Source organism: Mustelus asterias, chromosome 20 (genome assembly GCF_964213995.1).
Source record: "Mustelus asterias chromosome 20, sMusAst1.hap1.1, whole genome shotgun sequence".
In the NCBI taxonomy this organism is placed as follows: Eukaryota; Metazoa; Chordata; class Chondrichthyes; order Carcharhiniformes; family Triakidae; genus Mustelus; species Mustelus asterias.
In genome coordinates, this window is record NC_135820.1 from 43791747 (window position 1) to 43818391 (window position 26645).

Below are 26645 nucleotides of genomic sequence, written 5' to 3' on the forward strand. Positions count from 1 at the left end.
AAATGCGGGCAACTGGGATTAGCTCAGGGATTTTTTTTAAAAAGGGCAGCATGGACAAGTTGGGCCGAAGGGCCTGTTTCCGTGCTGTAAACCTCTATGAGTCTATATGACTGAAATAGTATTCCGATAATGAATCTTATTACCTCAACAACCAGGGAGAAACCACAGTTTGCTGTAATCGCTGTGGCTACTGTTTGCAGAATGTCCATAAAAAAACAGAATTTAATATATTAAATCTCCAAGCTTGCTCTTTTTCAAGTCAGCCAGCATTAAAAACCTGACCTCCTGATAAGGCTACAAGTACCTAACTTTGTTATCTAGTGAAGATACATCTCCAAGGAAATCTTGCAATGTTTCTATAAGATCTCTGGCTACTGAATCCACCTAGACCATCCACCAGTAGCCTACAACTTATGCTCTTCCCAAAACAAGTGAATTTCAAACTACCTTTTGGGGCCTGTAAAAGTGCACTACTCTCTAACTGTATTTCCCTGGCAGGTCAGTGTGTCAGTGCGATTGACTTAGTGGTGAGATGCTTGGGATGAACATGTGAACAAATAATTTTATTTAAACCCATGAAAAGCATGTTGCCTGTAACAAACATACATCTTCATTTTCAAATACACAAACTGATTACAGACAAGGGAAGGGAACAGGAAATTTCAGTTCTCTCATCCTGTTGAGAGGATGACCAATAAATATTTTGTGGCAGCATGTTTATTGTCAACCAACAAACAGCTGATACACCAGAGATCATTGCCTGCTGCCAAAGCCAGGGAGTTGTGATTCAAGTGAAATATTGGAAATTGGTTACTTTAATTTTGAGAATTATCTTGCTCATGTTGTAGGGGAAATTTTAAAATAGATAATGTTTCATACTGATAGTGGTCTGTTCACCCGCCAAGCCTACATTAAATATCCACCTTCCAGTCTGTACCCAAGGACACATACTGACTTGGTTGTAAAACTGAGATAACAGGTGGGAAAAAATTCTGCCAATTCAAGCAGAGTTCGTTAGCCAAATTATACTGATAAGACCATGTATGCAACTGAACATCCCCAAGGATATCCAAGATAGGTGTCATGGACATGCAATTATATTCATTGATACTGACAGGAAAGACTTCAAATGACTGCAATTTTATTAACTGCTTTGCCTTATGGAACAAAAATTCATTTAATTTAACATATCAGTTCTTTATGAACTATATAACTGTAAAAAGTCATGTGCGGCAGAGACGGTAACAGCACAGCTCTCCAGCCACAAGCCATGTGAGAATTGAGGTTAGTAGTCATCAGAGTTAGAACAAGGCTTTCATAAAAATCACCCCTGATCTAAGAAACCAGTCAACCAAGTGTGTTTTTGTTTAAAAATCAGCTCAGATGCTGGGAGAGCTGGTTAGTCATTTCAGCCTTGCAAGTGGCAAGTTAATGGACTTTTGTTTACTTAAGTTCCCCTGGGATTTCCGATTAGTGATTGATAGGGTCATGATGATGTGGTTGTGCAGTGTTAGATCTGTAGCAGAGAGAAATCACTTTTGCAGTTTAACATTGCAATTCTAGCTGGAAATTATTTGAAGACAGGTTTACACGCATGCAGCTCCGAAACTCATTTTTCTTTTTGAAAGCTTCAAGACAGTCTACACTGATTACAGCAAGCATATTTATGGCTGATAACTATTTAAAGGGGCATTTGAGTGTTGCTGCTTATTTGGAATCGAAATAGTGCTAAGTGAGGAGTTGAAAGTTTTTTTTTAAATGTTTAAATATTGTTCAACAATTATTAACTAAAGTTTGTTTTACTATAAAAGATGACTAATTTGTCACTGGAATTACTCCTTGAGTGAAGCATCCTATCCTCACATTTATGCCAAAATAGAAAAATTGTTGGTATCTAGTCTGGCTTGCTAATGAAACTTCGGGTTCTGGTCCAGGCCTCTAGCACAAGTGCCAATAACTTGCGTTTCCATTAAGGAAAGGAGCCTTTATACTCTGGTAGCCTCCGATCTACCTATCAAGCCCACCTACGACTGTTAGACTTCAAAAGCCATCATAGCTGCTACACTCCTTTGGACAGAAGGAATTAAAACAACGGACCTGCAATGATTTCTCAAAGATGAGATTGCAAATCAGTCTCCAAATATCTCTTTTTAAATATGCATTTTACTTAAGTAAAAGTGATAAAGTTATTAACTTCCAGTTGTACTTTTGCAATAAACTAATCTTTCTGATGATTAAGAATCATATTATACTATTGTGTTAATTTTAATTTGAGCCACTCAAATTAAAGGTGGCCACATACACACAAATCTTTTGCTCTCAGACCACTAAGGAAATGCCTTTTACATGGTTGGAACATTTCCACACGCACATGACCCACTGATTCAGAATGGTCAGAGAGCTATTAAAGAGGTATTAAAAGGAGCTTCTAGAAATGTAACAAAATCTACTGTTTGCACCACAGCAAGTAGGACAAAAATAACTCCTCAATATGCAAATATAAAAGGAAATGGCACCTGCAAAACTGTTACTACCCCATCTTAAAAAAAACACTTCTGCTATCATGTGAAAGTAAAAGAGCAGTAGCAGCCTCACAACGTTCTGTTCTTTATCATTTTTTGAAGCACAAGTGCATCTAGTTCACTTAATGCCCAGCTTTGAAGAATCATATTGTGCTTGAAACATTAACTGTTTCTCTCTCCACAGGTGCTGTCAGATCATAGAATCATAGAAACCCGATAATGCAGAAAGAGGCCATTTGACCCATCGAGTCTGCACCGACCACAATCCCACCCAGGCCCTACCCCCATATCTCTACATATTTACCTGCTAACCCCTCTAACCTATGCATCTCAGGACTCTAAGGGGCAAATTTTTAGCATGGCCAATCAACCTAACCCGCACATCTTTGGACTGTGGGAGGAAACCGGAGCACCCGGAGGAAACCCACGCAGACACGAGGAGAATGTGCAAACTCCACACAGACAGTGACCCAAGCCGGGAATCGAACCCAGGTCCCCGGAGCTAACCACGGTGCTACCGTGCCGCTCAAATCTGCTGTGCTTTTCCAGCACTTTGTCTTCATTACAAGTAAATGCCTGTTTTGTAATACAGAACAACCCATTGTCATTTGGCAAATGACCAAGTGTGGCTTTTTGCTCAGTTGTGGCCTAAAAACTTATCAGTACTGGACAGAATAGCATCAATTACAGGAAAAATATTTAATGCTCAAAATTAACACCCAGCTAAGGAGTGCTGTTTGGGTGCACGCAAGCGTGCCCATGGTGTCCAAGACTACGCAGGAAATTCCTTGAAGTTCCCCCCCCCCCCACCCCCCAAGAATCAGCATCTGTGCATGAAATGTAAATACACATGTAGTGCATTACTCAAACACATCCCAGTACTTATTTCAAACCATATTGTTTTAATTATGTTCATACTTTGCACAATTTCAGATGGAAGAGCCAGTGTTACTTAAAAACTTATTCATGGGATGTGGGCATTGTTGGCTGGGCCATAATCTATTGCCCTTAAGATGGTGGTGAACTACCTTCTTGAACCGCTGCCATCCATGTGGTGTAGATACACCTACAGCGCTGTTAGGGAGGGAGCTCCAGGATTCTGATCCACTGACAGTAAAGCAACGGCAATATATTTCCAAGTCAGGACGATGCTTGGCTTGGAGGGGAACTCTTGTCCTTCTAGATGGTAGCAGTCTGTGGATTTGGAGGGTGCTAAGCAACCTTGGTGTCACTGCAGAAAATCTTCTAGATTGCATACACTGCTGCCACTCCTCCAGTGGAGGAAGTGAATGTTTGTGAATGAGATGCCAGTCTAGTGGGCTGCTTTATCCTGGATGGCATCAGGCTTCTTGTGTTATTGGAGCCACATTCATCCAGTTAAAAGGATAGTGTCCCATCACACTCCTGACTTGTGCCTTGTAGATTGTGACAGGACAAGCTTTGGGGAGTCAGGAGAAGAGTTATTCACTGCAGGATTCTGAGCCTCTGACTTTTCTTTAATCCATTCAAGGAATGTGGGCTTGCTGGCTAGGCCAGCAATCATTGCCAGATCCTAATTGCCCTCGAGAAGGTGGTGGTGAGCTGTCTTCTCAAACTGCTGCAGTCTTTGTGGTGAAGGTACACCCACTGTGCTGTTAGAGAGACTAACGCTTGCAGTCACTGTATTTATATGGCTAGCCCAGTTCAGTTTCTGGTCAATGGTAGCCCCAGGATGTTGATAATGAGGTAATGCCATTGAATACCAAGGAACAATGGCTAGATTCTTTGTTAGAGATGGTCATTGCCTGGCATTTGTGTGGTGCAAATTTTACTTCTTAGTTGTCAGCCCAAGGATAGATCTTGTCCAGGTCTTGCTGCATTTGGACATGAACCGCTTCAGTATCTGAGTCACTGCAAACGGTCAACAAAATCACCAGCAAACATTCCCACTTCTGACCTTAAGCTGAAAGGAAGGTCATTGATGAGCAGCTGAAGTTGGTTGAGCTTAGGATACTACAGCGAGGACAGAACCCAGGCAGCTGTCACTGTAAATGTTTATGGTTTCAGGAGGGACTAAAGGTAAAGAATGGTTGACTATAACATTAAAGGTGTCCAAAAACTGGATTTTTGTTTCTAGCTGCCATCACCTGACTTTCTCTCATTTTTATTCTGACTGTGCAACTGGGAAATTCCTTGCCACTGCTCACTCCAGCACCAACACTTTGTTGACATTGAGCAGGAACTCCATTTACATGCGGAAACAGAACTCCTACCATGCTTCTGGCAAAGTAGCAGTGATGGTTTAGAAACAGCTCTAAAGAATTTCCTGACTTATCTCCCAACATTGCCCGTTTCTTTCAAAACTTCCCTTTGCAATCCTTACTTGAAAAACCCAAAAACTGGCAAGATCCAAAAACCAGCATGGACTTGGTCCCAAGGTTGCCACATTTAGGGCTCTGTATGGTATATGGGTATCAGAATAACTTGCTTTCATTCAAGAATGACATCTACGAATGATGACTTTTCCTTCAACAAAAGTTTGATTCTAGATAAAGACCAAATGACTAGCACTGCAGGATTTTTTGTGGCAGGCTAAATTAGGTAATCCCTCAGGATTGAGGAGGACTTGCCTCCACTCTGCTTCAGTGGGTTCTGAGATGGCTAATAAGTCCAATACATGATCTGCAGACTCTCCCACATGATGCTTGAAGGACAAGGCAAGAGTTGCTCTCTCTAAGGAGGTTTTAGGACACCCCTAATGCATTTGCACTGTCCTAGTGGGGATTTCTTGCACTGACCAAGTTTCAAACAGAGCAACTGCTTCAGGAGGTGGTGTCAGACATTCAAATAACACTTCCCACCTATGGAGCTAGTTTGTGAGATTAGCCCCTCAATGCTGGGTATGTTGCTTGGGAGAGGACCATACTATTGAACTGCTTTCCCTGCCACTGGATTTGGAATATTTCTCCAGTGCTTTGAGCTGTTTTCTGTAGATTAAGTCAAAGTATACAAGTGTAGGGATCACTGCTGCCTGGCAAACCATGACCTTAATCTCTGGTTTGAGATCCTGGTCCTCAAAGAGAGGGCCCTCCCCCCCCCACTGTAACCACACACATTTACCACGGCCAATCCACCTAACCTGCACATATTTGGACTGTGGGAGGAAACAGGAGCATCCGGGAGGAAACCCTTGCAGACACGGGGAGAACTTGCACCCAAGGCCAGAAATGAACCTGCGACCCTGGTGCTGTACGGCAGCAGTGTTAATCACTTACCATGCTGCCTATTGGCTAAAATTTCCAGCGTCTGTAGTAGTGCTCGAGGTTTTGACGTGGCACATATATTCAGCCTCAAGGCCGAAATGCACTGCAGGGTGGCACAGTGGTTAGCACTGCTGCCTCAGTGCCAGGGATCTGGGTTCGATTCTCAGCTTGGGTCACTGTCTATGCGGCATCTGCACATTCTCCGTGTCTGTGCAGGTTTCCTCTGGGTGCTCCAGGTTCCTCCAACACTTTGAAAGACATGCTGGTTAGGTGCATTCGCCACGCCAAATTCTCCCTCAGGTGTACCCAAACAGGTGCTGGAGTGTGGTGACTAGGGGATTTTCACAGTAACTTCATTGCAGTGTTAATGCAAGCCTACCTGTGACATTAATAAATAAACTTTAAACTTGCATCACAAAATTATTAAAAGGCCAAGTAGCCAGATTAAAATATGCCAACATGTAACTATTTTACAATAACAAACACAAACAAATTCAGGAGGTAACAGCCAAGTATTCAATGGAATCAAAAGGGTAAAATTAAAATATTACAAATCAACATGTTATGCCTAAACTATAGGCACTAAAGTACATATCTCATAATTTAAGTACTTCATTGAGGATCCAAACCACACAAGGACTGCATTACAACAGCATCTTTCAGGGTTGAATTTGCTGCCTCAATTACTCTGGGTGTAGTGGGGGCAACCAGTTTTGAAACTGTGTAGATTGCACAAGGGATTTCTCAAACTCAAGCACAAATATTAATTCTTCTTGGTTGTAGTTTCAAGCTTCATGACATGAGGGCATTGACATGCAACTTATACTGAAGGCCTAACTTGAGCCTCAATAACAATCTGACTCAGAAGCAATGGTGATGATCACTGAGCCAAAAGGCTGTCATCTGATACGTTTATATATATTCATTTTATACTGACAATATCATTTGTTTAGTCACAAACCTGATATTGCTTGACTAGTGGAGAAAATTACATCAATCTTTTAGAAAAAAGATATAAACATTGATTGACATTAGGTAACGTTTCCCAATACATGTACACCCTTCCTCAATTTATTTTTTTCTCATTGCTGAATGATGGATGTTAATTTTAGTCAACTGCACAAGAAACCGCAATCAATAATAAATGTACAATTAAAAACAGCACATATAGAAGACAGACAGTCTGGATTTAGTTTTCTCCTTCCCTTGCTTCTTATTAGATGAGTTGAACAATGTCATTAAACTATCATATATATTAGATGTAGAAGGGGAAATTACAGAAAGTTTCTGAATTTTTACATGTAATCAGGCAAAATGATTAAACTAAAACATTATATGTTCTGAAAGTGGATACCACCATTCACACTGAACACAGCACTTGCAAGCAGAATTCTGCTCACACGTCCAAGTATGTAGGGCAGTATGACTCCACTGCACCCGAACTGGATACACTGACAGCAGCTTAGAGATCAGAGTGTGCCACTACAACCTGATTTTAGATAATCCACAATAAAAATATTTGAAGAAAATGTAAAATGTTTGTCAGACATGTAGATTACAACAAACTGGGACATCTGATAAAAATACCCCTGGATGAGGTTTGTTCCCTAACATGCGTAGTTTTACTATAGGCGAAGTAATCAATTCAACTGTACCCTCAGATCACTCCATGATGGGTCTTGATTCCTGTAATTTAGCTTAGATTTCCACTGTTTACTTCTTTAGTCTCATTAATTTTGCATTTGTCATTCACCCACCCACCTGCCCATCAAATCTGTCCAGATCATTTGCTATTTGATTTTGCCTGTACCTTGTTGGAGAGGCACAGAATTACAGGGCGCCTAATAAATTGCTTCTGCTTCTGTGCAGTTTTATTTCCCCAATTAACTCAGCCCTGATGGAGTGTTGAGTGTAACAACATACACCACCTTAAAAGCTGCAAAATAGAAAACCAACCAGATTTTTGGATGCATAATCAGGGAGATAGAGCACAAATCCAAGGTGATTAAAAAAGGGGACAATTTTACACTATTGCACAACAGGTGATAATAGACTAGTTATCCATTTTACATCTATGTTTCGTACAAGTGACAGTGCAACTAAAGTTAGAAATAAAAATTGGGAAATATTGCCCTGAGTAAAATTGCAGTCGCCATTCTACAGCAAGAATATCCAGAAACTGAATGCAGTGTAGAAAATGGCAATAGAACTGATACATAGCTATAGGCCTCTCTCTAGATCAGTCTATTTATTAGTTACAAGTAGGCTTACATTAATACTGCAATGAAGTTGCTGTGAAAATCCCCCAATCGCCACACTCTGGCACCTGTTCGGGTACATGGAGAGAGAATTTAGCATGGCTAATGAACCTAACCAGCATGTCTTTTGGACTGTGGGAGGAAACCGGAGCACCCGGAGGAAACCCATGCAGACATGGGGAGAATGTGCAAACTCCACACAGACTGTGACCCAAGGCTGGAATCGAACCTGGGTCTCCGAGAGGCAGCAATGCTAACTGTGCCACCATAGGGGAGATCGAGGAGCCTGGGGTCATTCACTCTGGGACAAAGAACAGAAAAATTAGAGGCTGCTCAGGGAGATGAGAGATGAAATCGCTGGGACTCTGACGCAAATCTTTGTCTCATCACTAGACACAGGTGAGGTCCCAGAAGATTGGAGGATAGCTAATGTGGTCCCGTTATTTAAGAAGGGTAGGAAGGATAACCCGGGAAATTATAGGATGGTGAGCTTGGTTGGGAAGTTGTTGGAGAGGATTCTTAGAGATAGGATGTATGCGCATTTAGAAAGAAATAAACTCATTAACGATAGTCAGCATGGTTTTGAGAGAGGGAGGTCCTGCCTCACTAACCTGGTGGAGTTTTTTGAAGAAGTGACTAGAATGGTTGACGAGGGAAGGGCCGTGGATGTCGTCTATATGGACTTTAGTAAAGTGTTTGACAAAGTCCCTCATGGTAGGTTGGTGCAAAAGGTTGGATCTCATGGGATAAAGGGGGAGGTGGCTAGATGGGTGGGGAACTGGCTTGGTCACAGAAGACAGAGGGTGGTAGTGGAAGGGTCTTTTTCCGGCTGGATGCCTGTGACTAGTGGTGTTCCACAGGGCTCTGTATTGGGACCTCTGCTGTTTGTGATTTATATAAACGATCTGGAAGAAGGTGTAACTGGGGTGATCAGTAAGTTTGCGGACGACACAAAAATGGCTGGACTTGCAGATAGTGAGGAACATTGTCAGAGGCTACAGAAGGATATAGATAGGCTGGAAATTTGGGCAAAGAAATGGCAGATGGAGTTCAATCCAGATAAATGCGAAGTGATGCATTTTGGTAGAACTAACGTAGGGTGGAGCTATACGATAAATGGCAGAACCATAAGGGGTGTAGATACGCAGAGGGACCTCGGTGTGCAACTCCACAGATCCTTGAAGGTGACGCCACAGGTGGAGAAGGTAGCGAATAAGGCATATGGCATGCTTGCCTTTATAGGACGGGGCATAGAGTATAAACATTGGGGTCTGATGTTGCAGTTGTATAGAACGTTGGTTCGGCCGCATTTGGAATACTGCGTCCAGTTCTGGTCGCCACACTACCAGAAGGACGTGGAGGCTTTAGAGAGAGTGCAGAGGAGGTTTACCAGGATGTTGCCTGGTATGGAAGGGCTTAGTTAGGAGGAGAGATTGGGTAAACTGGGGTTGTTCTCACTGGAAAGACAGAGGATGAGGGGTGACCTAATAGAGGTGTATAAAATTATGAAAGGCATAGATAGGGTGAACGGTGGGAAGCTTTTTCCCAGGTCGGTGGTGACGTTCACAAGGGGTCATAGGTTCACGGTGAGAGGGGGGTTCAAGGTGAGAGGGGAGAGGGGGGTGGTTTAACACTGATATCAGAAGGACGTATTTTAGACAGAGGGTGGTGGGGGCCTGGAATGCGCTGCCGGGCAAGGTGGTGGAGGCAGACACACCAGGAATGTTTAAGACTGATCTAGATAGCCACATGAATGGAGTGGGAATGGAGGGATACAAAAGAATGGTCTCGTTTGGACCAGGGAGCGGCGCGGGCTTGGAGGGCCGAAGGGCCTGTTCCTGTGCTGTATTGTTCTTTGTTCTTTTGTTCTAATAGCAAGTGCTGGAAATACTCAGGAGGAATGGCAGCATCCATTGAAAGCGAAAGACAAACATTTAAAACTTTTAAGAGTAATATTTGATTCATTAATTGCTTCTCTCTCTCCAGGAGGTGCTGCCAAGTGTGTTGAGTATTTCCAGTGCCTTCTGTTTTAATTTCAGATTTCCAGCATCTGCGCAATTTGCTTTATTAGAGATATTACTCAAGATTTGTAAAGGAACAGGTTATTCAAATAACAATAAAAGTTTCAGGTGGCTTCAAACTCTGCAACAGGGGAGTTGGGCTCAGGTTTAGAAGAGACAAAATGCACTGAGTTAATTTAACTACAGAGAGTGGTGAACATGAGGAAGATAATGTAGAGAGTTTACCCAAGTGATTTTAATTGTTATTTGAGGGTGTGGACATTTGAGCATTGATCCTGGAAAGTCAAGATGATTTAGAGCCTTTTGCAAATTATCTTCCTAATCCTGTATTAGCTCTGCACAAATATATTGGTTAGAAAATATTTTACAGTAGTGAAGATAAATTGAAATGGTTATTTGGTGAAAAGATGAAAATTGGCAAAAGGGATGCTGCACTCATAAGTTATACCTGTTTGAAGGTCTGCTTTCAGTATACCATTTGGTCCAAATTGCTGTTTACTATAATGTAAACTTGCCTGGAGGTGATAAAAAGCACCTGCAGGTTTAGCACTCCAGTGTTAATTAGACACAATTTTCAATGAGCAGTGTGTTGGTTCCAAGCATTACTTCCATGCTGGCTGGCACACAACAGCAAGTATTAGGATTGCTCAAGGCCCGAGTGAGACGGTGCATTAGCTCTCTCATGTGGCAACTGAGGTCCTATCCAGTGGGAGAGGGGTGGTGGTGTGAGCGAGTCAATAGCCAGAATATAAATTTTCATTGACAGAAGGATTAGAGTGAAGCGGAGGGAAAAATGTCTGGAAGTCTCTGCCTGAAATAAGTGGCAGAGGCAGAAACCTTAATTGTTTAAAAAATATATAGATATGCACTTGAAGTAGTTACAGGGCTCAAACCGAAAGCTGAAATTAGAATTAAGCCAATATGTTTTGGCTGGCAAAGATACAATGGGCCAAATGCTTCCTTTCCTGCCACAGATTCTTTCATTTCTATTTGACTACAGTCACAAGTCACTTAGGATCTTAAAAAGTTAGACAATGGCAACATGTAAAACACTTCAACTAAAATGCATGATAATAACACTTTGTTCACAAAATTGTTTTCTGAAAATACCACATAATACACATGTATAATAGCAACTAATAGACTGGGAAGAAAGTTCTCAAATTTTCAGTTCCGTTCTTTTTCCAAAGATCCTTTTTGAGTCACTGCAATAAGAACACATCCCATTTTTATTACCCGACTGCCACAGAGTTTGCTTAGGCCTAGAACCAAAGTGCTTTTCCTCATGTAGCAACTAGTCTCAAATCTTCTCCCAACAAGCAATTAAATACACCCTCCAGGGAGATGGAGCATGAACTGTTGGTTTTTCCACAAGTTCATGTTGAATCTCCTAACATTTGATCAGCACTGCAGATCACAGCTACAAATCATGAATTGGTTTTGCACCCAAGATACAGAAACAATAGCAGAAGCTAAAGTATATATTGGCCTAGTTAAAATTGCACTGAAAAAATTCCATAATGGATCCCAAAGTCAGTTCACTAAAAACAGATTTAATTTATTGTCACATGTATTGGTATATAGTGAAAAGTATTATTACTTGTGCGCTATACAGACAAAGCATACCGTACATAGGGAAGGAATGGAAAGTGCGCAGAATGTAGTGTTACAGTCATAACTAGGATAGAGAGAAAGATCAAGATCAACTTAATGTGAGGTGGGTCCATTCAAAGGTCTGATGGCAGCAAAGCAGCAATTTTTTGACTTGGTTGGTACACGATCTCAGGCTTCGGTATCTTTGTTTCCGACAGAAGCAGGTGGAAGAGAGTATGTTTGGGATGCGTAGGGTCCTTGATTATGCTGGCTGCTGTTCTGAGGCAGCAGGAAGTGTAGACAGTGTCAATGGATGGGAGGCTGATTTGAGTGATGGACTGGGCTTCATTCAATCCTTAATTTCTTATGGTCTCAGACAGAGCAGGAGTCATACCAAGCTTTGATACAACCGGAAAGAATGCTTTTGATGGTGCATTTGTAGAAATTGGAGAGTTGTAGTGGACATGCCAAATTTCCTTAGTCTCCTGAGAAAGTAGAGGCGTTGGTGGGCTTTCTTAACGATGACTTGCGCATGGAGGGACCAGGATAGGTTGTTGGCAACCTGGACACCCAAAAACTTGAAGCTCTCAACCATTTCTACTTCGTCCCCATTGATGTAGACAGGGGAATGTCCTCCACTACGCTACCTGAAGTCAAAGACTATCTCCGTTGTTTTGTTGACAGTGAGAGACAGATTGTCATCGCGTCAGTTCACCACATTCTCTATCTCGTCATTGTTTGAGTTCTGACCCTGTACTGTGGTGTCATCGGCAAATTTCGTCATACAGTCATAGGTGTATAAGGAGTATAGTAAGGGACTGACACAGCCGTGGAACACCGGGGTTGAGGATGATCATGGAGGCGTTGTCGCCTATCCTTACTAGGAAGTCTAGGATCCAGTTGCAGAGGGAGGAACCGAGCCCCAGGCCATGGAGTTTGGAGATAAGTATTGTAGAAATAATGGTGTTAAAGGCTGAGCTGTAGTCTACGAATAGGAGTCTGACATAGGTGTCTTTGTTATCTAGGTGTTCCAGGAGTGCCGGGCCAGGGAGATGGAGCCTGCTGTGGTCCTGTTGCAGCGATAGGCAAACTGTAGTGGATCCAGGCAGTCCAGGAGACAGGAATGGATTTCTGCCCTGACTAACTTTGAAGCACTTCATAATGATGGATGTCAGAGCCACCAGACAATAGTCATTACGGCACGCTGCCAGGCTTTTCTTTGATACCGGGATGATGATGGTCATCTTGAAGCAGGCAGGGACCTCAGATTGGTATAAAGAGGGGTTGAAGATGTCTGCAAATATTCCTGCGAGCTGGTCCACGCAAGACCCGAGTGCTCGTCCGGGTACCCCATCTGGGCCAGTTGCTTTCCATGGGTTGACCTTCGAAAAGGCTGCTCTGACATCTGCAATGGTGACCTCGTAAACAGGTTCATCCGAGGCTTCCGGGTTGGAGGACATGCTCTTGCTCAAAACAGGCAGAGAATGTATTGAGCTCATCAGGGTGGGGTGCATTGGAGCTGGCAATTTTACCTACCTTCATCTTGTCACCCGGTATGTCTCACAGACCTTGCCATAGTTGGTGGGAGTCCGTGAGGCTAGCCTGGGATTCTAGCTTGGTCCGGTACTGTCTTTTGGCATTTTGATGGATCTCTGTAGATCATGTCTGGCTCTCTTGTATAGGTCAGGGTCACCCAACTTGGAACACCTCAGACCTAGACTTTAGCAGTGGCTCTCTCTACATCCATGGTTTCCAGTTGGGAAACACATGAATTTACTTGTTTGGCACTGTCTTCCACACACTTACTAATGTTACGTAGTGGCGTACTCGTTCATGCTGATCGCAGTGTTTTTCAATACTGACCCGTTTACTGACTCTAAGCAGCTCCTGTAGGAGATCATCTGATTCCTCAGACCAACATTGCACACCTTTGACGGATTTCCCCATTTCAGTTTTTGCTTGTAAGCCGGGAGCAAGAGCACAGCCTTGTGATCTGATTTACCAAGTGTGGACGGGCAATAGAATGGCAGGCATTTTTGATATTTGTGTAGCAGTGGTCCAGGATGTTTGGGCCTCTGGTGAAACAGGAGACTTGTTGGTGGTATCTTGGTAGAAGGTGAAACACCTGCCAATTTTCCCTTCTGATCTACCATTAAATAACCGTCATGGTCTTAAGCTAGCCCAAATGTGAAGGTACTCCAAGGAAATGATTGAAACACAGGTTGATCGTTCAGGGCAATGATTGAAAAACAGACTGATCATTCATCATTGCAATTTCAAACCTGCGTATGACAAGTTAATAGAAGCTGATCACTTGCTTCAATTCATTCAACCTGCCCCAGGTGTTAATAGAATAGGATTGTTCACTAGAGTCAACAGAAGCTCTTCAATTAGCTTCAATCTAATATCACAGCTTCAGGTGATCAGGTTTGTGCTGCGACTTGAATTAAACACTTTCTCAGCCATAAAATTACAAGCATCTCTGAAGAGCTTCGCATTCTCAACGAAGTACTTTTGAAATAGCCCAAACGATGATCACAGTATTGCAGAAATTTACAATACTTATAGTTGGAGCTTTTTAAAAAGTGCAGCTTCAGCAACCTTAGCACACCATCATTTTAACTATACCTTGTGTTATGTGGGGTGAGGGAAAAGAGACAAAAGCTGCAGCCATTGTACATTTTTGGATAGTGTACAATACTGAGTGGTGACACATCACAAGTTTAAAAATTACTTAATTGTTGGCACATATCCTTAGCAATGAGCTTCTTTCCTCGCACACTCGCTACAAGTTCGCAATATGCTGGGTTCAGTTATAAAGATATGGTGGATTACTTCCTTTTTAATCTTGGGGTCCCTGCTGCATGTTGGGAACTTCATATAAAGAATTGGGGCACATGCTTCCGACTTGTTCAATATGATGAAAATTCCCAAAAATGATAGTAAGGATTAACTAGGAAACTACGTAACAAAGAGGATGACGGAAGATATCACGCCTTTTGCAACTTTAGGATATCCTCAAGTGCTTCACAGGCAATTACTCTTGGCATGTTGTCAGTGCTGTAATATATATGTTTAGTACAATGTCCAACTAACACTAATTAAATAAAATATACATTTTTTTAAAACTTGGTTGAGAAATATTGGCTTGATGAATAAATAAGACACTGTCACTGCTCTTATTTGAATAATGTACACTCAATGGCAGAGACCACAGAATCTCAGCCCAGAGTCGGAGGCAAAAGTCCTATTACTGAATCAAGGCTGACAAGACAGATGGAAAGCTTAGTCACTTCTGCTCGTCAGCAGTTACACAATCTAACCTGCCCCAAAATTTCCACATATGTTGCTGCTTCCCTACACAAACCCTACAAATTATATCTTTCACATTGAAATATTGATCAAGATGGCAGCATCTGACCCAGTTCTTTATACGAAGTTTCCAACATGCAACAGGGATAATTCAGCAGGGACCCCAAGATTAAAAAAGGAAGTAATCCACCCTACTTTTTTTTTAAAAAACTGAACCCAGAGCATTGCAAACTTGGAGTTAAATCATCAAATCTGCTAAGTGTGCAAGGAAAGAAGCTTGTTGCTAAGGGTGTGGGCCAACAATTAAGTAATTTTTAAACGTGTGAAAATACATGAAGGTGTCACTACCCAATATCGTACACTGTATCCAGAGATGTGCAATGGCTGCAGCTTTTGCCTCTTCCCTCACCCCACATAATACAAGTCACAGCTAAACTGACATCGTGTTTGAATGCTTCTGAAGCTGCACTTCTAAAATTAATTTCAAGCCCCAAATGCAAGTATTGTAAATTTCCAGAAGTGCTGTAATACTCCATGCTGCCTCTTGTCACTTGATCGACTTTCCCAGGTGCTATCCAAGGGTAATCCAGAGTTCATCGCCCTTCCTCACACCTGAACCATGATCTTTTTGTTTAAATAGTGCCTGCTGGATTTTTAGTTGCATTAGTAGACCCCCAGCTGTACCATGGCCTGCAGCTGGAATATTACCTCCAGTGGCAGAAGAAGATGCAGCCGTAACATCAGAGCACAGAAGGTGACCATAGTGTCCCCATCAACAGCTCACATTCATGCTTCATTTTACCTGTGGTAATGATAGTTAATGATATTGGCACAGGGGTGAGCATGGCAATAGCTATTACTTCTGTTATTTTGGCAAGTGTGGATATGGCTTCTGCTTATATATTTTAATGGATATAGGGAAATGGGAAACAAATGTTGTATTGTTGGTGTCAGAGCCCCAAGATGTCACTCCGTCCATATCCTCAACTTCCACTGGATTCAATTAAAATCCTTGCTCTTTAATTTGTTACATCTTACCTGTCTAACTTCCAACAGCCAACTAATACATTTCACAGACAGTCCTTCCACTTTACCACCATGTCTTCTCCTTCTGTTAAAATAGCCTTTCACTCAAAACGTCTTAAAAGTCTAGGAGTAAAAAGGTGGATGACATCAGTACACAAACTATTGTCTGACATTAGCTAAAGAAATACAGTAGAAAAAACTGCATCCTGACAACCACTATAAACATCAACTCCATCCACCACCAGTGCACAGTTCCAGCAGTGTGTGCCATCTACAAGACTCATTACAGTAACTCACCAAGGCTCCTTCAAGAGCACCTTCCAAACCGATGACCTCTGCTTAGAAGGGCAAAAGCAGCCGGCACATGGGAACACCACTGCATTAAGTTCCCCTCCAAGCTCCATACAAACTAAGTTGGAAATATTCTGTCCCTTGATTAAAAACCTGGAACGCCCTCACCAACAACTCTGTGCACCTACACCACATGGCCCGCAATGTGGCAAGACTGCAACTCACCACCACCTTCAAGGGCAATTAAGACTGACAATAAATGCTGCCTTGATAACAATGCTCACATCTCATGAACAAATTAAAAATTCTCACTGTTATTGAAATAATAAAGCAAGGATAAGACAGGAGTACCTCATCACTGTTTTGATTACCACGTGCTGTAAATCTTGTGATCACCTAGATTTCAGACAACAGTAACACTGCACCATTTCAGGTTATAATCTGGTTCAGATTATAAACTAACAAATATTGTGAAAAAGAACAGAGGAGGAATATGCAACATACGAATATATAAAATTGCCAGGCAGGAAAAAAACCAGTGGATCTACTAAGCTAGACTCGCAACGTGATAACCATGCCATTATGATTCCAGGCTTCCTCAAGTCCAACACCAAATCTGTTCCTTCGTGAACAGAAAATACCAACATGACTCTTCACCAATACTCTTTGTATTACCCCAGAGTTTGAAGCCCAGTAATAACTGTATGCAAGGGCTGTTGTCCATGAAAGAAATCATAGAACCCCTAAAGTGCAGAATTTAGCCATTTGGCCATTATACAATCCCACCCTATCTCTGTATTTACCGTCCTCATTGCCCTGACACTAAGGGGCAATTCAGCATGGCCAATCAACCTAACCTGCACATCTTTGGAGTGTGAGAGGAAACCCAGCACCTAGAGGAAACCCACGCAGACACAGGGAAAATGTGCACACTCCACACAGACAGTGACTTGAGGCTGGAATTGAACCTGGGTCCCTGGTGCTGTGAGGCACCAGTGCTAACTACTGTGCCAACCATGGTGCAAATGATGCAGACCTAATCAAAATACACTCAAATCAGGAATAAAGGAATGCAAATACTTGTCAAAACAAACAAGTTTCCAAATATATGTAAAATTCTAAAGCATGAAAAAAAATGAAACAGATGATTATTTCTTGAAGTGTCAGCAGATTTCTCACCTGTGTTCAGCACAATTAAGTTGGACCCGAAAAAGAGAGTGTGATTTTATTTAAATTGGGGAAGTGGTTTGCACTCAGAATTGGTATGCATAATGATTGTTTTTTGACCAAGCATGTCAAGGAAGTAATGACAAGTGGTTCTGGACTTGCATGGTATTTTTTTAATGAGCTGGAATATGTGCTAGATGTGGAAGTATCAGCATCCCAGGTCAACTATAAAGTGATAAACTTTAACATGTGGGACTTGATGGTTTGAGTTATAAGGAGAGTGCCTTTGGTACATTGGCCTTTATAAATCGGAGTATCGAGTATATGGTAAGGTTATATAAGGCATTGGTGAGGCCGAATTTAGAGTATTGTGTACAGTTTTGGTCACCTAGTTACAGGGAGGATGTAAATAAGGTTGAAAGAGTGCAGAGAAGGTTCACAAGGATGTTGCCGGGACTTGAGAAGCTGAGTTACAGAGAGAGATTGAATAGGTTGGGTCTTTATTCCCTGGAGTGCAGAAGAATGAGGGGAGATTTGATAGAGGTGTATAAGATTTTGATGGGTATAGATAGAGTGAATGCAAGCAGGCTTTTTCCGCTGAGGCTAGGGGAGAAAAAGACCAGAGGGCATGGGTTAAGGGTGAAAGGAGAAAAGTTTAAAGAGAATATTAGGGGGGCTTATTCACGCAGAGAGTGGTGGGAGTGTGGAATTAGCTGCCGGATAAAGTGGTAAATGCTTTTAACATTCAAGAAAAACTTGGATGGGTTCATGGATGAGAGGGGTGTGGAGGGATATGGTCCAAGTGCAGGTCAGTGGGACTAGGCAAAAAATGGTTCGACACAGACAAGAAGGGCCAAAAGGCCTGTTTCTGAGCTGTAATTTTCTATGGTTCTATGAGAAGTTCGATAGACTGAGACTTTTTTCTCTGGAGCGTAGGAAGCTGAGGGGTGATCTTCGAGGTCTATAAAATAATGAGGGACATAGATCAGCTAGATAGTCAATATCTTTTCCCAAAGGTAGGGGAGTCTAAAACTAGAGGGCATATGTTTAAGGTGAGAGGGGAGAGATACAAAAGGGTCCAGAGGTGCAATTTTTTTTTCACACAGAGGGTGGTGGGTGGCTGCCAGAGGTAGTGGTGGAGGCGGGTACAATTTTATCTTTTAAAAAGCATTTAGATAGTTACATGGGTACGATGGGTATAGAGGGATATGGGCCAAACGCGGGCAATTGGGACTAGCTTAGGGTTTTTTTTAAAAAGGGGCAGCATGGACAAGTTGGGCCGAAGGGCCTGTTTCCATGCTGTAAACCTCTATGACTCTATGCTCTGGGAGTCAGAAATCCGAGACTAGGAGTCAGATCCAGAACTTCAAAGCACTTAATCTGATTAAATGAAAGGAAAATGTGTTTTCCAACAGCTCCTTCATAGAAACCAAGTGGAACAATGTTACAGCATGGAGGACATTTCCAAAACCAGCAAGCTCAGTCAAAGTAAATGTGGTGCCAGATGGATTAAGAAATAAATTAAAACTGACAAAAAAAAAATGGCCTGTACAAATTCTGCAGGATGAAATGCATTCAGCTGGATAGCTGGAAGAAAATGCATAAACATGTTAAAGGCATCATCAGAAAAGCCATGAGTCGGAAGAAGTTACAGCATCTCAGCGAGCATAGCAATAAAACTCACCTCAAAAGAGAGATGAAAATCACAAGACACCAATTGGATTGAAAACAAAGATGAGGTGGAAATGGCAAGTGAATCTTTCCTCCAGACTTTCACAAGGGAAGAGATGAGCAACATGTCTTCCGGTTAGGGGTATTTTAAATAAAATTAATGACTTCCATTATAAATTAGATTAGAAATTTTAAACAGGTCAAATGAGCTCAAAACAGATAAATGCCCAGTGAAGATTGGTACTTCTCTCACCGTGTTGAGATAATCAGGAGGTCGGCGAGACACTTGTTACGATTGTATCAATAATGGCCACTGAGCAGGTCGATTACAAACAGGATTTGTGGCACATTCAAAAATGGTGAAACAGAATTACCGATCCATTAGATTTTCTTCCATTCATTATAAAATCGATCATGAAGTAAAATTGACTCGGTGTGTAATAATAGTTAAAAGCAGTCAGCATGAACTCAAAACGTTGCGTCTCACCAAACGTAGCTTTTTTTTTAAAAAAAGAAAAAGGACTATCCCCAAATGGACTGTCGTAAATGATACGCTTGACTGCTGATAAAGTTCCACATGAAAGGCTATTAATTAAACTAAAAGCTGCAATGATTCTGGGTGAACCCAAAGAATGGATAAGAAACAAAAAATAGGTACAAAAGGAGTAGTCATCTGGAGAAACAACTGAAATTACGAAGGGGTTCTTCAGAGCTTGGCACTGAGACAACTACTGATGATTTACAAAAATGACCTGACCTCAAACTCAATGTAATTATGAAATTACATAGGCTAGAGCAGGTGGTGGCAATCTGTGGTTCTTCAACATCTCATTTGTGGCTCCCAACCTCTCTGTTGGATCACATTAACATGAAAAGAAACCTAAACAAAAACCTAAAAAAATTGTGTTTCAAATGATTTTAATAAAAACATTATATAAACCTGTTTGAGGTGGTACAACGAAGCATGGTTATAGATGATGCCTTTGCCCATTACTGTTTGTAATAGAGTTGATGAAAAATTGTGCTGAATGTGCTAGTAAAAAGCTTTCTTTAAAAAATCTACAATCTAGCCAGAAAGTCTTAATTCTACACATCTGAACTGAAAGAAGTTTTTGCTCCCTAAAGCTAACTTAAACAAAATAATTAAATCAAAAACCATTTGGAGCTAGACTTATTTTGAATTCTTTTTCCCCCTAATACAAGTGCAACGTCTCAAAACTCAATCTCGAGGCTGTGCTGCATTTTAGAATTTGTCGGATTTTAAGTCATCAATTCAGGTCAAGCTGCACTGCGTGGGTTCAAGGGCCAGAGTGCAGGAATAGACAACGAACAATACAGCACAGCAACAGGCCCTTCAGCCCACCAAGTCTGTGTCAACACAGATGCCTTTCTAACCTAATATTTCCTTGCCTCTATGTGGTCTGTTAGAGGACTTCAAAAGACCCTGGGACTAAAACACTAATAAAGACTATTAGAACAGAGTGGGTTAACTTAGGATAAGAATCACAGACTGCCTTATACATATATTTACAGGAGGTTCTATCTGCATAGAAACACAACCACAGTTAGAGAATTTAAACATGTATTTCTGAAAGTGCGTTATTGAAAAAGCATAGAACTCTGCCATTAGCCAGGATGTAAGGCATCATGGGAAGTAGTTAAGTAAAGTGAACCATATTCTTTATAACAATACACACTCACAGAAGTACAGCTCTTATCCGCATGGGCTCCAGACTGCCCTCATGAATAGAACATTCATCAGCCAAGGACAAAGCTAGTGATCCCACGCAGCTTAATGAATAGACAAAACATTAAACCAGATGAGGGTCTGGAGCAAGAAACAAATGGCCATGGGAAAAAGAGTCAGAAATCATTCATAGCCACTGTTCCCATGCTGTCAGAGAATAAACGTAATTGGCCAAGGTATATGCCATTTACTAATAATTGATTGACCTGCACTGATGATGATTGGTTCATGTCCAGCTGGAAGGAGCCAGGGGATGGGTAAAATGACTTTTGGGAATTGTATAATTATACTGTCAATGTAATGTAACTTCAGAGAAGTGTTGGAATACCCAGCACGTTTCTCCCAGCATATGTTGGTCATAAAGAATGTCTTTCACCAGGATACTGTCATTGAGAGTCTTTGTATTAGCTAAAGTTCAGCTCAATACTTAAGTCTCTGAAAAAAAAACCCCAACATAGTCCATATCCTTCTATTCCCTGCCTAGTCATGCATCTATCCAGATGCCTATTAAAAGGTGTTATAGAATCTGCTTCCACCATCTCCTCCGGCAGAGCGTCCCAGGCATTCACCACCCTGTGTGAAAAACTTGCCCCTTACATCTCTTTTAAACATTCCTCCTCTCACTTTCAACCCATGCCCCCGAGTAATTGACCCTTCCACCCTGGAAAAAAGACTGACTATCCACACTATCCAAGCCTGTCATATAATCTTGCAAACCTCTCTCAGGTCCCCCCTTCATCCTCCAATATGCCAATGAAAACAACCCAAGTTTGTTCAACCTTTCTTCATAGTCCATATCCTCTAAACCAGGCAACATCCTGCTAAATCTCTTCTCCACCCTTTCCAATGCACCAACATCCTTCTGGTAATGTGGCAACCAGAATTGTACACAATACTCCAAATGCGGCCTCACCAAAGTCTTATACAGCGACAACATGATTTTCCAATTCCTATACTCAATGCCCCCACCGAAGGCCAGCATACCACATGCCTTCTTGACCACCTTGTCCACCTGAGTTGCCACCTTCAGGGAACTGTGAATCTGCATGCCTTGATCCCTCTGTATGCTAATATTTCTAAGGACGCTACCATTTACTGCATATTTTCCTTCTGCAGTAGACCTTCCAAATCGCATCATCTCACGTTTGTCCAGGTTAAATTCCATCCGCCATTTTTGGTCCAGGACTCCAGCTTTTTCTTTATATCCTGCTGTATCCTCTACTCCCCAATTTTTGTATCATTTGCAAATTTACTAATCAGACCACCTACATTTCCTCCAAATCATATAGGGCCCAGCACTGATCCTTGTGGAACACTACTTCTCACAGACCTCTAGTTAGAAAAGTAGAATCTATAGAATCGAGACAGAGCAGAAGGAGGCCATTTGGCCCATTGAGTCTGCACTGACAATCCCACCCAGACCATATCCCCACCCTGCTGGTCCCCCTGACATCAAGGGGCAATATATCATGGCCAATCCACCTAACCCACACATCTTTGGAGTGTGGGAGGAAACTAGAGCACCCAGAGGTAACTCACGCAGACACGGGAAAAAGTACAGACTCTGCACAGACAGTGACCCGAGGCTGGAATTGAACCTGGATCCATGGTGCTGAGGCAGCAGTGCTAACCACTGCCACCCTCATCCTTCCACTGCTACTGCTTTCTATGCCCAAGCCAGTTTTGTATCCATCTTACCAGCTCACCTCTGATCCCATGTGACTCCATCTTCTGTATCAGCCTGCCATAAGGAACTTATCGAAGGCTTTAAAGTCCATGTATACAACATCCACTGCCCTGTCCTGATTAATTTTTCTGGTCACTTCCTCAAAGAACTCAATCAAGTTTGAGACATGATCTCTCCTTCACAGAACCATGCTGCTTATAGCTAATAAGCCTATTCTCTTCCAAGCGCCAGTACATCCTATCCCCGAGAATCTTCTCCAATAATTTCCCCACCACTGATGCAAGACTCACAGGCCTGTAATTTCTCGGATTGTCTCTTTTGTCCTACTTAAACAGAGGAACAATGTTAGCTACTCTTCAATCCACTGGCACCTCACCCGTGGCTAAAGAGGATACAAAGATTTTGACCAAGGCCTCAGCAATTTCTTCCCTCGCCTCTCTGTATTCTAGGATAGACCCTATCTGCCCCTGGAGACTTGTCCCACCTTAATGTTTTTCAAAACCGCCAATACCTGCCTTTTTATCTCAACATGTCCTAGAATGTCAACATCCTTCTTTCTGCACTCACCATCCACCACATCATTCTCCTTTGTGAATACTGATGCAAAGTACTCACCAACCTCATCTGGTTCCACACAAATTCCCTCCACTGTCCTCGAGTGGATCCACCCTTTCCATAACTACACTCTTCCTCCTTGCATACATACAAAAAAACTTTGGGATTCTCCTTAATCCTGCCTGCCAAAGACATTTTGTGGTGCCTTTTAGCCCCAAGTTCCTGTTTTAAGCTCTTACCTGCAATCTTTGTATTCCTCAAGTGCCTTATCCATTTCAATTTCCTGACATTTTCATTAAGCTCACAATTATAGAAATCCTACAGTGCAGAAGGTGGCCATTCAGCCCATCGAGCCTGCACAGACAACAATCCCACCCAGGCCCTATGCCCATAATTCCACATATTTATCCCACTAATCTACGCATTCCGGGACACTCGGGCAATTTAGCATGGCCAATTCACCGAACCTGCACAACATACTTGTCCTGAATGGTTAACAACTGACTTTTAAAAGACTCCCACATATTGGATGTGGATCTACTCAAACAGCCACTCCCAGTCTACATTCCCAAGCTCCTGCCTAATACTGTCATAGTTAGTCTTCCCCCAGTTTAGTACTTTCACTCCGGGTCTACTTCTGTTCTTTTCTACAAGTATATTGAAACTTATAGAATTGTGATCACTTTCCAAAATGGTCCCCCACTGAAACAATCATCTGTCCTTTCTGCATAGTGCCTCAAGCACTCGGACACTGAACAAACTTTGCCCCGTCCAAGCCCCTGGTAGTAAAGGAATCCAAGTCTATGTTGGGGAACTTAAAATCGCCCATCTCAACAACCCTGTTGTTCTTGCATCTTCCCATAATCTGATGACATATCAGTTCCTCCACTGGCTGTTGAGAGGTCTGTAGTACAACCCCAGCGCTCCTGTTCCAGAGCTCTACCCACATGGCCTCACTGCATAATCCCACCAAGGTGTCCCCTCTCTGTATAACTCTGACATTTTCCCTAATCAGTAAAGCAACACCCCCACCTATTTTGTCACCCTTTCTATCTCACCTGAAGCATCCAAATCCTGGAATGCTAAGATGCCAGTCCTGCCCTTTTTTCATCCAAGTCTCCTTAATTGCTACATCATATGTATCTAGTAATCCAAGCCTGAAGTTCATCCGCCTTACCCATCATACTCCTTGCATTAAAGCAAACACATGAGCTTTGACAAAGGGTCATCTGGACTCAAACGTCAGCTCTTTTCTCTCCGTACAGATGCTGCCAGACCTGTTGAGATTTTCCAGCATTTTCTCATTTGGTTACACCTCAGGCCATTTGTCCAGTCACGTTTGTACACTCCTGTGTTTTATTTCTCTTGGCTTTACTGGACCCATTTACTGAGTTCGCCAATCTCTGTACTCTGGCCTACTGCTGTGGACCCCATCCCTGCCTTATTAGTTTAAAATCAGGTGTGAAAGTGGCAAAGTGGACAACTACCCAGGTGCCACACTGCTCCAATACAGCAGTCAACTGAATTTCCCAAGCAAGATTTTGTTTACTCAGTTAACATTGATGCCTGGCACATTCTAAAAATGTTCTGTTTTCAGACAGATGTGAGTCATTATTGTAACAGATATATTCAATACATGCATTTTATTACAAATACAAAAATTATGCATTCTACTAGAGGCATTTAACAACTTGTCAAATTTTCATCTGGCACTTTCCAATAGTTTTTATCTTATGTAAATTTTAAATTATTTTAAGATAAGGTTCCTCAGGTAGAAAGTTGTTGACCTTCAGTGCTAACCAGAGGAAGCAAGACCAGAAATTTCAAAAAGTGGGCATAACAATGGCAGAGGGATTTTATGGAGAAAACTGCTTCAGATTAGTACAGTAAAATTGATGAACTAGACCCAGGGCTAAGTCCCCCGATTCCATGTTCTCTCAGATGCTAAGATTGCTACTTACATCTCCATATCACCCATCTCCAGGTACCTCCCACCACTCCATTTGATGCAGAAAACAACCTCCAAACTTTCGTTACCTTCAGAGTAGACTACTCCAATGCTGTAGCATCCCACCTTCCACCCTGAAACTGGAGTTCACCTAAAACTATGCTACCCCAGAACTCAATGCCCAGCAATGCTTCAAACATACTATGCTCATCCATAGCCTCACCTGCTCCAACTCCATGTTCACAGCCCTCAGAAAACTCTATTACTCCAATTCTGACCTTACGTACCCCCAACTTCCTTCAACCACCACACCTGGGCATTCATCTATCTAGGCCCCCGAGTTTTGAAATTCCCTTGGAAAACCTTTCCACCTTTAATATCTACCACTTTTGACCAAACTTGTCTTCTTTAGCTTGGCATCAACTCTTTAGCTAATTACACTGCTGAGAAGCGGCTTTTGATTTTCTAAAACCACACAGATGCTTGAGAATATTTAACCAGAAAGCTGAATCAAGAATACAAGTGAGGGGAAGTATAAGCAAAATTTATAGCACTCTGGTTAGAGTTGTTAATTCTGGGCACACATTCCTAGATTGGTCTTCTGATCTTTGCTTGTAATTTGTAAACATTGGTGCATTTATTTTATAAAAGTCGAGTGGGGGGGGGTTGTCGTCAGTTAGTCGGACGGCTGGTTCATGATGCAGAATGGCACCGACAGCACGGGTTCAATTCCCATACTGGCTGGGGTTATCCATGAAGACCCTGCCTTCTTAACTTTGCCCCTCGCCTGAAGTGTTGTGAACCTCAGATTAAATCACCATTAGTTAGCACGCTGTCTACCTGAAAAGGGGGGGAGCAACCAATGGCCCTCTGGCACTTTGGCGACCTTACAGCAATGCAACAAAACAAACAGACTTTCATCTCCAAACATGATTGATTTTTGCCCTTTGATATTTATAATTGAAACACCATCACATGGACTGAATATTTCAAATGTACCTTGTTCAAACTAAAATACCTGCGAAAGATTCAGAGTTTCACCTTAATATTAAATGGTAAACAAATCTAAAGAAACGCACATATTTGTACAACAAAAGAAATAGGATTCAAAATGTATTCTATTTTAAAATTTGTTTAAACCAGTGTTTCGTCAATGCCTAAACATATTTTGTGAATCTAGATCTGGATGTCTGAACTAGATGGCAAAAATGACATTCCTCATGTCATCTTTGTAACTGAATCATCATTCAGAGAGCTAACTTTGTAGCCATCAGAAAAATTATTCAATGACGACCAAATTGACTGCAATTAAGAATAAAAGCAAAAACCAACAAGCTTATTCATCTGTTCGGATATACTACTATCACGAAATTCAGATTTTGTTTGTTTAAGTGAAGCTGGTTTTAATCCCCAAAAGGCCATCAACAATGCTGTAGAATGGTACACATCCCAAAGAAATTCATGAGTTACTTCCCCCACCACCCTGTAATCCAAAGCACACAAATAATCAACTGGTGACCAAAACAATGATTCTAGATAATTTAACAAGATGCTAACAGAAAACCAGACCTACAATACAAGAATAAATTAATTTGTTTCTACTAC

At 41.9% G+C, this 26645-nt stretch overlaps 1 protein-coding gene across 3 annotated transcripts in view; it reads right to left on the bottom strand.

Annotated features, from left to right (window-relative positions):
* The window catches only part of LOC144508497 (tyrosine-protein phosphatase non-receptor type 1-like), a 105438-nt gene that overhangs the window by 72999 nt on the left and 5794 nt on the right, over positions 1-26645 (bottom strand). Inside the window, exon 2 of one of the 3 annotated variants that reach the window (XM_078236470.1) lies at positions 15987-16097. The exons of the other annotated variants lie outside the window; for them this stretch is intronic. The gene's annotated coding sequence lies outside the window, so the exon portion shown is untranslated. The remainder of the gene's footprint in view (positions 1-15986; positions 16098-26645) is intronic. 3 annotated transcript variants of the gene reach the window in all.